This window comes from Apodemus sylvaticus, chromosome 13, assembly GCF_947179515.1.
Source record: "Apodemus sylvaticus chromosome 13, mApoSyl1.1, whole genome shotgun sequence".
Lineage (NCBI taxonomy): Eukaryota > Metazoa > Chordata > Mammalia > Rodentia > Muridae > Apodemus > Apodemus sylvaticus.
Genome location: NC_067484.1, coordinates 68,634,558 through 68,649,425, shown reverse-complemented (window position 1 = coordinate 68,649,425; position 14,868 = coordinate 68,634,558). Strand labels below are relative to the sequence as shown.

At 38.7% G+C, this 14,868-nt stretch overlaps 1 protein-coding gene across 8 annotated transcripts in view; it reads left to right on the top strand.

Moving 5' to 3' along the window:
* Positions 1-14,868, top strand: part of LOC127663795 (protocadherin beta-8) — a 119,971-nt gene that overhangs the window by 22,787 nt on the left and 82,316 nt on the right. The window lies entirely within an intron of this gene.

Genomic DNA, 14,868 nt, shown 5'->3' with positions numbered 1-14,868 from the left:
TGTGTTGAGGTTATGCATATATCTTTCTAGGTAGAATTCGCTTTGATTTTCACTTTCATTGCTGTGCATTAACTGTGCAAAGTACAGCGTTTATTGTGACATTTCAGAGGTATTATACACACTACACCGTGGTAACATTCTCCTAAGTACCACCTTCTGTAATCCCACTGCTTTCTCCCCCATCTGTCTCCCAAATGCCCCACAGTGCTTTCATGTGCTCCTCGTGTTCGCGTGTGATCATTGAGCCTAAATGATCTGCAGTTTCATTTATTCCTGAAAATGACAATTTCATTCTTCTTGATGCCGGAGTAAAACAACTCCATTGTGCATGTGTGTGTTTTCCTCTCCCTCCCCCACACACCTATTTTATATAACGGTGAAACAGATTTGTCTACAGCTGATAAAGTGAGAGCATAAGATACAGTCATCTGTCATATTCTACATGTTTTGTACACAAACTGAAGTACCATTTGATTTCTTACTTCTACTATTACAATTACTATTTTAAGACTCTTTTGCTCGTATACAAGCTAAATTGCTACTAACATGTACTGGAAACGACCTTTCCTGGCCTAATCCATTGTAAGTCGCTGGGTATGGTTTCGTTTTGCATGAGCAGACATTTAGTTAGGCATGTGCTTGGATGATAAGTGAGTTTGTAAATCCTGGATGTAAATGAGAGCACATTAAACTTTCAACAAAATATGCAAGTGAATGACTTTTAAGTGTTTTAGTCTTTTATTATTAATAATTACTTGCCATAAATAGGGTAACTTAGGGCAAATATTTTTGTTGCTTTCTATCAATAGGTTCCTTCCTTCCTATCTTAATTTGTTATGGTGTAAGAATATTTGGGGATGAAAACTGTCAATCCATGGCAGTATTCTACCTACAACATTGTAAGTAAATGATGTGCAAAAATGGGAATTTATAATGGAGAAAAACAATAACATTGGGAAGTTTAAATTTTCAACAACTAAAAATAACAGGTGGAATCAAACAATACCACATAATATGGCTACTTTGTGTTAAATAGAAAATGACTTTCATATGATAAACCATCAAACCATTATTCCTGGGTTAATTTTATTTAAAAATCCATGTTTATATTTTATTATCCAGATATATCTATTTAGAATTTTAATGTTTTGTTTAAAAGAAAAATAATCGAACTTATCAAAATTTGAAAATTGTTTTGGAAGTTCTGGAAAGTCAAGGATTTAATATTGATATGTTCTCAAGCATTAATCAGTGTGCTTGGGTTGCTATCACCACAATCAAGTGCTTACAGGGGTAGAGGAACTGCCTTTGGTGCAGAAAGCTCCCCAGAGCTAAACATTTTATGTAAATGGCAATTGAAGGCATGAATTCAAAATAATCAGAAAAGCATCCTTCCAAGTTCAGCCTAAATGCATCGTATGAAATTCTTAATTGGATTTTCATCATTTTATGCCCATCTTAATTTTCTGGGAAATTACATAATTCACACAGGACAATTTTTTAAGAGGCAAGATACTATATGATATCAGACTAAAGTTGGAAGGAATAAATGCTGACGATCCATTTACATCTTGAAGACAAAAGATGAGATGCTCTCAGTAGGGTGTGTTCACGTGCTCATGCCCAGGCATGTGCATGTGTGTGTGCGTGTGCCTGTGTGTGTGTGTGTGCCTTTGTGTGTGTGTGTGTGCCTCTGTGTGTGCGTGTGCCTCTGTGTGTGTGTGTGCGTGTGTGCGCCTCTGTGTGGATGTGTGTGTGCCTCTGTGTGTGTGTGTATGTGCCTTTGTGTGTGTGTGCGCGTGTGCCTCTGTGTGTGCATGTGCCTCTGTGTGTGTGTGTGTGTGTGTGCGCCTCTGTGTGGATGTGTGTGTGTGTGTGCCTCTGTGTGGATGTGTGTGTGTGTGTGTGTGTGCAAAACCTGAAGTCTATGATATACACACGCCAGATCCTATTATAACTTAATTTTTGCATGGCCTATATTTACTTGTTTAGAAAATGGACAGAAAATGTCCAAACCAAAGAGATAATCTGGACTGAATTTGAAGACAAAGAACAATCAGTCTTTGTTCAATGATATTTTCATTTCCTGGCAGTTAGAAATCATTTAGCCTGTTATTTCAATTGCTTTCCAAAACTATTGCTATTACTTATTTCTGAGATACGTTCTTATTCAGTTCTCTCTGTGTAGCCTAGGCTGGCCTCCATGTCTACTCCTGAGGTCTGGGATCATGGCTGTACCACCATGCCTGGTCCCCAAGACCTCCTTACATGAATATTTTATTAAATGCATGAGTCAAGGGAGGTACTAAATGTACAGCACTAACTATCATTGTATTTGGGGGCATTTACAAGCTGCAAGTCTAATGTCAATAAAAGAGATGATTTCATCTTTCAGTTCTCTACTGGTGAGGTCACTAATGTACAAGTTGATGTTACTGATATTTCAATGTTTGAAGAAGAAATGAAATTAAGTAAGATTTTGAATTCCCTCACTACTTAATAACTTCAGTAGAGTTTGTCTTGCCCAAAAATGCTGTTTTCTTTTATCCATAGTTGAGCTATTGAATAATTAAGTTGAAATATTTAGGAAATGAATAAATTCTCTTGAAAATTGTCTACACAGCAAAATTCAAAAGAACTATCCATATTCAGAGAAAGGAACAAGAATTTAATTTTATTAGAATACCTCCAATCACTATGGAGAAAGTTTCTCTGAAAACTCAGATAACTGTAAGATGATACATTAATTTCTAATTTAGTTACATAGTGAGCTTATTTGTGTCTTTGATTTTAGTGATGGGAGAGATTAAATACAAGATTTTTTCATCCAATTAGCTCTCAGAAATCTATATTTAAATTTCTGGTCTCTGGTGTTTTGTTTTGTTTTAGTTTGTTACTCTTTACAGTTTCAAAATTAAATGAAAGTTTCAAGATATAAATTCACTCATTCATTTTCAAACCATAATTCTATATCATATTTACTACCCTAATTTTTCTACAAAAACATCAATTCAGAAAATTTAATTATTTTCTTGAAAACTCACAATCCCATTTTATTTTTATTGGTTATTTTATTTATTTACATTTCAAATGCTATCACCCTTTCCAGTTTCTCCTCCACGAATGCCCTATTCCGTCCTCTTCCTCCTACTTTGATGAGGGTGCTCCCACCCACCCACCCACCCACCCACTCCCACCTCAGTGCCCTTGCATTCCCCTACACTGGGTCATCAAGTTTCCACAGGATCAAGGGGCTTTCCTCCCGTTGACGTCATATACAGCAATCCTTTGCTACACATGCAGCTGGAGCCATAGATCCCTCCATGTGTACTCTTTGGTTAGTGGCTTAGTTCCTTGGACCTTTGGGGGTCTCTAGTTGGTTGATAATGTTGTTCTTCCTTTGGGGTTGTAAACCCCTTCAGTTCCTTCAGCCCTTCCCCTAACTCCTCCATTGGGGTTCCAATGCTTTTTCAATGGATAGCTGAGTGCATCAGCATCTGTATTGGTGAGGCTATGGCAGAGCCTCTCAAGGGGCAGCTATACCAAGCTCCCATAAGCAACGGTGACTGGGTTTAGTGTCTGCAGATGGGATATAGCCTTAGGTGTCACAGGCTCTGGATGGCCTTTCCTTCCATCTCTGCTCCACAATTTGTCCCTGCATTTCCTTTTGGTGGGAGCAATTGTGGATTAATATTTTTGAGATGGGTGGGTGGCCACATCCCTCACCCGGAGGCTGTGCCTGTCCACTGGATATGGTCTCTACATGTTCCATCTCCACTTTGTTGTGTATTTTGCCTAATGTCATCCATGTTGGGTCCTGGTAACCTCTTGAGTCCCTAACGTCTGGTACTTTCTAGTGGCTGCCCCCAGTTCCCCATAACCCACTGCTCCACATCTCTGTTCAAATTCCTGACCCTCTGTACTTCTTCCTGTTTCTTCCAGGATCTGATCCTCCCCACTTTTCTCTCCTCCTCCTCCTCCTCCTCCTCCTCCTCCTCCTCCTCCTCCTCCTCCTCCTCTCCCTCCAAGATACTTCTCCTCCCTCTACCTCCTGTGATTATTTTCTTCCCCCTTCTGAGTAGGACTGAGGAATCCATACTTTGGTTTTCCTTCTTGGATTTCATATGATCTGTGAGTTGTATTGTGGGTATTCTGAGCTTTTTGTGGCTAATATCCACTTATCAGTGAATACATACCATGTGTGTTATTTTGTATCTGGGTTGACTCACTCAATATAATATTTTCAAATTCTATCCATTTGCCTACAAAGTTCATGAAGTCACTGTTTTTAATTGCTGAGTAGCAGTACTCTGTTGTGTAAATTTTCTGTATCCAGCCCTTTGTTGAGGGACATCTGGGTTGTTTCCAGCTTCTGACTATTATAAATAATGATGCTATGAACATAGTGGAGGACCATGTGTCCTTGTTAGTAGTAGCATCTTTTGGGTATAAGCATAGGAGTTGTGTAGCTGGATCTTCGGGTAGAACTATTTCCAATTTAATGAGGAACTGCTAGGCTTATTTCCAGAGTGGTTTTCCCAGCTGTCAATCCCATCAGCAATGGAAGAGTGTTCCTCTTTCTCCACATCCTCTCCAGCATCTACTGTCACCTGAGTTCTTTATCTTAGTCACTCTGATTGGTGTTTGATGGAATCTCAGTGTCATTTTGATTTGCATTTCCCTGATGACTAAGGATGCTGAACATATTTTTAAGTGCTTCTCAGACGCTCCAGATTCCTCAGCCGAGAATTCTTTGTTTAGCTCTGTACCCATTTTAATAGGGTTATTTGTTTCTATGGAGTCTAACTTCTTAAGTTCTTTGTATATTTTGGATATTAATCCTCTACTGGATGTCTGGTTGGTATATGGTAGTATACATAACCACCACCAAAAAAATCCATGAGAGAACTCCTATAGCTGATAAACAACTTCAGCAAAGTGGTTAGATATAAAATTTTACTCAAAGTAGCTTTCTTCTATGAAAATGATAAATGGCCTGAGAAAGAAATAAGGTAAATTACACCCTTCACAATGGTCACAAATACTATAAAATATCTTGGTGTGACTCTAATCAAACAAGTGAAAGATGTATATGACAAGAATTTCAAGTCTCTGAGGAAAAAAATCAAAGAAGACATCAGAAGATGGAAAGATATCCCATGCTCATGGATCAGAATTAACACAGTAAAATGGACATCTTGCTAAAAGCAATCTACAGATTCAATGCAATCACCATCAAAATTCCAACTCAATTCTTCATTGAGTTTGAAACACAATTCTCAAATTCATCTGGGATAACAAATTCATCAGGATCATGAAAACTATTCTCAACAGTAAAAGAACTTCTAGGGGAATCACCATCCTGGCCTCAACCTGTACTACAGAGCAATAGTGATTTAAAAAACTGCATGGTATTGGTACAGTGACAGGCAGGTAGATCAATGGAATAGAACTGAAGACCCAGAAATGAACCCACACACTTAAGATGTTATGATAACTTGATCTTTGACAGAGAATCCAAAACCATTCAATGGGAAAAAAGACAGCATTTTCAACAAATTGTGCTGGTTCAACTGTCGGTTAGCATGTAGAAAAATGCAAATTGATCCATTCTTATCTCATTGTACAAAGCAAGGACCTCCACATAAAACCACACACACTGAATCTAATAGAAGAGAAAGTGGAAAAGAACCTCAAATACATTAGCATGGGGGAAAATTTCCTGAACAAAACACCGATGACTCATGCTCTAAAATCAACAATTGACAAATGGGACCTCATAAAATTGAAAAGCTTCTGTAAGGCAAAGGACATTGTCAATAGGACAAAACAGCAACCTACAGATTGGGAAAAGATCTTCACAATTCAATTTTAGTGCTTTTAATTATAGAATTATTATGTTTATGTATTATGTTTAAAGTATTTACCTCTTGGAGTAGGCTCAGAACAAACCCAGACACTATATTCCCAGCATATAGGAAATCTATTATCCCAATAGGGCAAGCAGGGTTGGAGCTTCCTCTGGATTTGGTAAAGGCAGGCAGAAAGCAGCAGGTGTTTCTGTTGGAGTGTATTTTTACAGGAAAAGGGGGAGAAGTATATATTAGCATGAGTTGGTATATCTTGATTGTACTTGTTATCCAAATAATGAATTTTGATTGTTAGACTTGGAATTTTGTCTCAGTAGCCAAATAAAGGAATAGACCTTGGGGGCTAGCTTGATGGATGGAATCAAATGGTTTGGCAGGGGGGAAGGAATGGGAAAGGGCAAGACCTGCCAGTACCACGTGTGCTATGCTCAGGATTATTAGACAGGCTTTTCAATTGGCAGGTGATGCATCCATACAATGTACAAGATCTTCTTTATACAGGCTACAGCCTGTGAATTAAGCAGGAATGGAAGGTGGGACATCTGGGAAGAGAAAGAATTGTAGGACAGGGGCAGATGGAAGATTGGCCCATGAAGATGTAAGGGTACAAATGCATGGTCCCTGAGCACAGGTAACCAATCAGCCCCTTGGCAGAATATATGTTCAAATAAATGAGTTATCTTAAGTTATAATTATAGTCAGAGAAGAACCTAGGTATATAGCCAAGGTGTTTGTAAGTATATTTCAAGTCTGAGTTTTTTCTGGGAACATGAGACTGGGAGACAGAACTGGGATTAAATACAACAATGCCCTTCATTATTCACACACTTAGGGACTTCAATATATTTCCACTGCTCTTCTGTCATGCCACAAATACTGTTGATTGTGAGTGTGGTGTAAGCCAGCATCTCTGTCTTTGCATGTAAAACCCCTTTCCTTGTAAATGTGATCTCCTCCAAAACAGAGAGGTGATAAATCTCATTTTCTTTTAGATTATTTCATTTGTTCATCACATTTTATATTTGCTTTTCAGAACCTGGTAGACTTAGACTTTTTAAAACCTACTTTAAATAAGGAGTTTTAAATGCTTTGACCCTCCCACTTTTAGCCCACTATTCAAAGGTGGGGAGGGGGAAGATGGTAAATGGAACAAGGGTATGTGGACCTGTTTAGAAGTAGTCCTTATGGGTGATTCCAATCTCAGTTTGTCTGGATACCAACAGTCCAGTTCAGTAGTGTCAGGACCAAATATGAATAAACAGTGGTGGCATGATCCAGCAGAAACAGCCAGGCCTCTCTGAATCAGTACAAGTAAGTAGGGGCAGACCAGAATCATCCGGGACACAGGAGAAGTGCTCTGCCATGCCTCTCTCAATGGAAGCCAAGATCAACCAAGACAAGAGACCAACAAAATATTGCAAAGCTAGCTGTCTCTGTCCTATTTATACTCTCTCCAAACATTATGTGTCCTCCAACAGGTCTTGCCCCAGCAAAAACCATGTAAGTCTGCATCACATGAATATCCAGAAACTTTTATTCCAACATGCATTTATGTAATACCCTGTACTTTCTTGTTCTTCTTCTCGTTCTTCTTGTTCTTGTTCTTCTTCTTGTTCTTCTTCTTCTTGTTCTTCTTCTTCTCTTCTTCTTCCTTCTCTTCCTCCTCCTCCTCTTCTCCTCCTTCTTAGTATTCTTCTTCCTCCTCTTGTTCTTCTTTTTCTTCCTCCTTTCTCTCTTTTACAAAAATTCAACTTTTCTCATTGTCATAGCAACTTGTACATTCTTCATAATTGTTATTTCCTTCTTTTGATTTCTCCTTACTTGCAATCATTGCAGATAGCTATGAATTTTTATGACTTACAGGAGAGAACAAGCTTTGAACCTGTCTAGTGTGTTTTTCCATGGCTTTAGTCAACCTCAATGGTGACATTTTAATCAGCTATTTGCCATCTTTTGGAAGCTCCTTCATACTGTTCTGGTCTTTAAAAGAGAGATTGGAAGTCTCATGGTAAGCTCTACTCAGGCTTCAGCATACCCAAGTCTTAATCAAGAATGTTAACTAGATTCACCCAGCTTTAATACTAGGGGAGGTCCCTAGCCTTACTGCAACTTAAATATGACAAAATTGCTTGATATCCATGGGAGGCCTGCCCTTTTTTAAGGGAAATGAGAAGGAGCATATAGGGTGCAAATGGAGGTGGTGAGGGATTGGGAGGAGCGTTGGCATGGGAAACTGGTTGAGATGTTAAGAGGGAAGGAACAAAAGAGTGAAGGAACAAAGGAATGAAAGAACAAATGAAAAAAGAGAGATGAATAGATAGATATAAAAGGTTTGCTTAACTTTGTCACACATAGGTAGAAATTCTATTGCAAGCCTAAAGATGTGGTTGAGCTAGGTTCAACCTGCCTCAGGTTACAATTCTGCATTTGCTTTATAAAGCCAAAATTTCAGAGAACACCACCTTCTTCATACCTCTTATGGTATCTTTTAAGATGCTAGACATAAGAAGCTGTGAGAATGTTTTTTATAAAATAATTGATGAGTGGAAATCCCATGGATGTCTTTAATCCTAACATTCAGCCAGCAGATGCAGGAGGATCTTTGTGAGTTAGAGGTTTTCATATTCAATATGAGTTCCAACATGAGAACAGCCAGAGCTATACAGAGAGTCCCTGTCTCAAAAGAAAACAATGCAAAGCAAAACAAAATACACGCATGGAAAAATGCATACCCTCAGTTTAGGCAATAAATTTGTGAGTTTGATAATGCTCACCAATAGTAGAATACAACCCAAAAGTCCTATTCTGAATGGGTGGGTGCTATATTTTGGCTCTAGTGAAATATGCTATTCCTGGTTGTTAAATTGACTATATCTGAAATGAATTACGATCCAGAATTGTAGGGCTCACTTGTAATCCAGCCAGTTATTGAGGCTGGAAGACACAAGTTTCTGATCTGGATCTTGCCATGGAGATCTTAATGCATAGTAGCCATTAAAAGCTTAGATCCATGCAAGATAATACCAGATTAAATCCAAGGAGACTAAGGCAAGGAGATCTCTGAGTTCAATAACTCACTGAAAGAAATACAGGAAAATCCATTTTCTCTCTGGTGACTGCCCAAGGCAGGTATGACCAGGAGCGCAGGAAGCACGGGGGTGGCAGAGCAGTTGGGACAAGGTTCAGCTCCCCTTCTGGGATCCATCTGTACCCAGGAACTGGGCTGCTCCACAGCCATCTCTGCACCGGTCATTCCAGGGAAGATCTAGTCTCCAGAGAGTGCTTTGACTCACAGGTTTGGAGGTGAGACTGCTATTTTCTTTCCAGTGACTGTCCAAGGCAGGTATGGCCAAGAGCACAGGGAACACAGGAGTGGCAGAACAGCTGGGACAGGGTCCTTCTGGGCTTCATCTGCATCCAGGAGCTGGGCTCAGCCACATCTCTCTGTGGCAGGGGAGAGCTGGTCTAGCAAGGGTGCTAAGACAGGCTTGCAGGCCCACAGGAGAGACAAACTCCAGCCAGAGACAGCAGGACCAACTAACACCAGTGATAACCAAATGGCAAAAGACAAATGCAAGAACATTAGCAACAGAAACCAAGGCAACATGGCACCACCTGAACCCAGTTCTCACAAAACAGCAAGTCCTGGATAACCCAACACACCAGAAAAGCAAGAATTGGATTTAAAATCACAGTTCATGATGGCGATAGAGGACTTTAAAAAGGACATCAATAACTCCCTTAAAGAATTATGGGAAAACACAACCAAACAGGTGAAGGAATTGAATAAAACCATCCAGGATCTAAAAATGGAAGTAGAAACAATAAGGAAATCACAAAGGGAAACAACTCTAGAAATAGAAAACCTAGAAATGAAGTCAGGATTCAGAGATGCAAACATCAACAACAGAATACAAGAGATAGAAGAGAAAATCTCAGAAGATACCATAGAAAACATTGACACAACAGTCAAAGAAAATACAAAATCCAAAAAAGTTTGAAGACCAAACCTGAGGATTATAAGTATAAAGAGAGCAAAGATTCCCAAATTAAAGGACCAGTAAATGTCTTCAACAATGTTATAGAAGAAAACTTCCCTAACCAAAAAAAGAGCTGCCCATGATCATACAAGAAGCCCATAGAACTCCAAATAGATTGGACCAGAAAAGAAATTCCTCCCATCACATAATTACTAAAACACCAAATGCCCTAAACAAAGAAAGAATATTAAAAGCAGTAAGGGAAAAACGTCAAGTAACATAAAAAGGAAGATATATCAGAATTACATCAGACGTCTCACCAGAGACTATGAAAGCCAGAAGATCCTGGGAAGATGTCATACAGACCCTAAAGGAACACAAATGCCAACCCAGGCTACTATACCCAGCAAAACTCTCAATTACCAATAGAGAAACCAAGGTATTCCATGACAAAAACAAACTTACACAATATCTTTCAACAAATTCAGCCCTTCAAAGGATAATGAATGAAAACACCAACAAAAAGGAAGCTATACCCTAGAAAAAGCAAGAAAATAATCTTCTTTTAACATACCAAAAAAGGAAGAGAGCAACACAAACATAACTCCACCTCTAATAACAAAAATAACAGGAAGCAACAATCACTTTTCCTTAATATCTCTTAGTATAAATTGACTCAATTCTCCAATAAAAAGACATGGACTAACAAACTGGGTATGTAAACAGGACCCAACATTTTGCTACATACAGGAAACTCTCCTGAGGCACAAAGACAATAATAGTGGGAGACTTCAACACCCCACTGTCATCAATGGACAGATCATGGAAACAGAAACTAAACCAAGACACACTGAAACTAACAGATGTTATGAACCAAATGGATCTAGCAGATATCTATAGAACATTTTATCCTAAAACAAAAAACAAAAAAACCTTCTTCTCAACAACTCATAATACCTACTCCAAAATTAACCATATACTCGGTCACAAAACAAACCTCCACAGACATAAGAAGAATGAAATAATCCCGTGCACCCTATCAGATCACTATGGACTAAGTCTGGTCTTCAATAACAACAAAAACAACAGAAAGATTACATACACATGGAGACTGAACAACATTCTACTCAACGATAACTTGGTCAAGGAAGAAATAAAGAAAGTAAAGACTTTTTAGAATTTAATGAAAATGAAGGCACAACATACCCAAATTTATGGGACACAATGAAAGCAGTGCTAAGAGGAAAGCTTGTAGCTCTGAGTGGCTCCAAAAATAACCGAGAAAGAGTATACACTAGCATCTTGACAGCACATCTGAAGGCTCTAGATCAAAAAGAAGCAAATATACCCAAAAGGAGTAGATGACAGGAAATAATCAAACTCAGGGCTGAAATCAACCAAATAGAAACAAAAAAAGCTATACAAAGAATCAACCAAACCAGGAGCTGGCTCTTTGAAAAAATCAACAAGATAGATAAACCCTTAGTCAGACTAACTAGAGGGCACAGAGGCAGCATGCAAATCAACAAAATCAGAAATGAAAAGGGAAACATAACAACAGATACTAAGGAAATCCAAAAAATTATCAGATCCTACTACAAAAGCCTATGCTCAACAAAACTGGAAAATCTTGATGAAATGTACAATTTTCTAGACATTTTCCAGGTACCAAAGTTAAATCAGGATCAGATACATTATCTAAACAGTCCCATAAACCCTAAAGAAATAGAAGCAGTCATTAAAAGTCTCCCAACCAAAAAAAGCCCAGGACCAGATGGGCTTAATGCAGAGTTCTATCAGACCTTCAAAGAGTTCCTAATACCAATACTCTTCAAACTATTCCACAAAATAGAAACAGAAAGAACACTACCCAATTCATTCTATGAAGCCACAATTACTGTAATAACTAAACCACACAAAGACCCAACAAAGAAAGAGACCTTTAAGTCAATTTCCCATATGTATATCGATGCAAATATAGTCAATAAAATTCTTGCCAATAGAATCCAAGAACACATTAAAACAATCATTCACTATGATCAAGTAGGCTTCATTCCAAGGATGCAGGGATTGTTCAATATATAGAAATCTATCAGTGCAATCCACTACATAACAGAAAGATAAAACACATGATTATTTCAATAGATGTTGAAAAGGCATTTGACAAAATTCAATAGCCCTTCATGATAAAAGTCTTGGAAAGATCAGGAATTCAAGGCCCATACCTAATCATAAAGCAATATACAGCAAACCAGTAGCCAACATCAAACTAAATGGAGAGAAACTTGAATGAATCACACTGAAACCAGGGACTGGGCAAGGCTGTCCACTCTCTCCCTACCTGTTCAATATAGTGCTCGAAGTCCTAATCAGAGCAAATAGAAAACAAAAGGAGGTCAAGGGGATACGAATTGGAAAGAAGTCAAAGTATCACTATTTGAAGATGGTATGTAGTAGTATACTTAAGTGATCCCAAAAATTCCACCAGAGAACTCCTACACCTGATAAACAACTTCAGCAAAATGGCAGGATATTAAATTAACTCAAACAAATCAGTAGTCTTCTTATACTCAAAGGATAAAGAGGTTGAGAAAGAAATTGGGGAAGCAACATCCTTCAAAATAGTCACAAATAATTTAAAATGCCTTGGTGTGACTCTATCCAAGCAAGTAAAAGATCTGTATGACAAGAACTTCAAGTCTTTGAAGAAAGAAATTGAAGAAGATCTCAGAAGATGGAAAGATATCCCATGTTCATCAATTGTCAGGGTTAATATAGTAAAATTGGCCATCTTTCCAAAAGCAATCTACAGATTCAACATAATCCCCATCAAAATTCCAACTCAATTCTTCATAGAGTTAGAAAGAGCAATTTCCAAATTTATCTGGAATAACAAAAAACCCAGGATAGCAAAAACGATTCTCAACAATAAAAGAACCTCTGGAGGAATCACCTTACAAGACCTCAAGCTATACCAAAGAGCAATAGTGATAAAAACTGTATGGTATTGGTACAATGACAGGCCAGTAGATCAATGCAATAGAATCTAAGACCCAGAAAAGAACCTACACACCTATGGACACTTGATATTTGACAAAGGAGCTAAAACTGTCCAGTGGAAAAAAGATAGCATCTTCAACAAATGATGCTGGTTTAACTGGAAGTCAACAAATAGAAGAATGAAAATTGATCCATTCTTGTCTCCCTGTACAAAGCTCAAGTCCAAGTGGACCAAGGAACTCCACATAAAACCATATACACTGATTCTAAAAGACGAGAAAGTGGGGAAGAGCCTGGAGCACATGGTGACAGGGAAAATTTTCCTGAAGAGAACACCAATAGCTTATGCTCTAAGATCAAGAATTGACAAATGGGACCTCAGAAAAAAATTTTAATATGTATTTTTACTTTCTATATTCTTTGTTTACAATCCAAAAGCTTTCCTATTTCCCAGTTCCCCCTCCCCATATGTCCCATAAGTCCTCTTCTCTCCATCAATTCTCCTATCTTTCCCCCTCCCTTTTCTCTGTCCTGGTACTCCCCTACAATGCTGGATCAAGCCTTTCCAGGATTAGGGCCCTCTTCTTCCTTCTTCATGGGAATCATTTGATATGCTAATTGCATCTTCAGTATTCAGAGCTTCAGGGCTAATTAATATCCACTTATCAATGATTGCATTCCATGTGTATTCTTTTGTGATTGCATTACCTCGCTTAGGATGGTATTTTTCAGTTCCATCCATTTGCCTAAAAAATTCATGAATTAATTGTTTTTAATTGCTGAATAGTACTCCATTGTGCATATATACCACATTTTCTGTATCCATTCCTCCATTGAGGGATATCTGGGTTCTTTCCAGCTTCTGGCTATTATAAATAAGGCTGCTATGAACATAGTGGAGCATGTGTCCTTATTGCATGCTGGGGAATCCTCTGGGTATATGCTCAGGAGAGGTATACCAGGGTCCTCTGGTAGTGTCACGGGACCTCAGAAAATTATAAAGATTATGTAAGGCAACAAACACTGTCAATAAGACAAAACAGCAACTAACACATTGGGAAAAATCTTTACCAATCTTACATCTACCTTATTTAAAAATGGGGTTCAGAGCTAAACAAAGAATTCTCAACTGAGGAATACTCCTACATTGCTGGTGGGATTAAAACTGGCAAAACCACTCTGGAAATCAGGTTAGCTGTTCCTCAGAAAATTGGATATAGTACTTCCTGAGGACCCAGCCTTTCCACTCCTGGGCAGATACCCAGAAGATGCTCCAACATGTATTAAGGACACATGCTCCATGATGTTCATAGCAGCCTTAGTTATAATAACCAGAAGCTGGAAAGAACCCGGATATCCCTCAACAGAGGAATTGATACAGAAAATGTGGCACATGCACACAGTGGAGTACTACTCGGCTATTAAAAAAATTAATTCATGAAATTCTTAGGCAAATGGATGGAGCTAGAAAATATCATCCCGAGTGAGGTAACCCAGTCACAAAAGAACACACATGGTATGCACTAGCTGATAAGTGGATATTAGACCAAAAGCTTGCATTACCCAAGATACAATGCACAGACCACATAAAGGTCAAGAAGAAAGAAGACCAAATATACCCAAGCATAGGGTCACAGCCAACCAAGCATAGGGTCCCCAATGGAGGGGCTAGAGAAAAGATTCAAGGAGCTGAAGAGATTTGCAGACCCAAAGTGGAACAAGAATATGTACCAACTAGTATCCCCAGAGCTTCCAGGGACTAAACCACCAACCAAAGTGTACACATGGAGGGACCCATGGATCCAGCTACATATTTAGCAGAGGCTTGCCTTTTCAGACATCAGTGAGAGGAAAGGCCATTGGTTCTGTGAAAGCCCGATGCCCCCAGGGAAGGGGAATGCCAAATCTGGAAAGTGGGGGGAGGGGTTAGCAGGCAGGGGGAGGAGATATGGGATAGGGGGCTTTTGGAGGGGTAATGAGGAAAGGGTATAACATTTGAAATATAAATAAAGCAAATA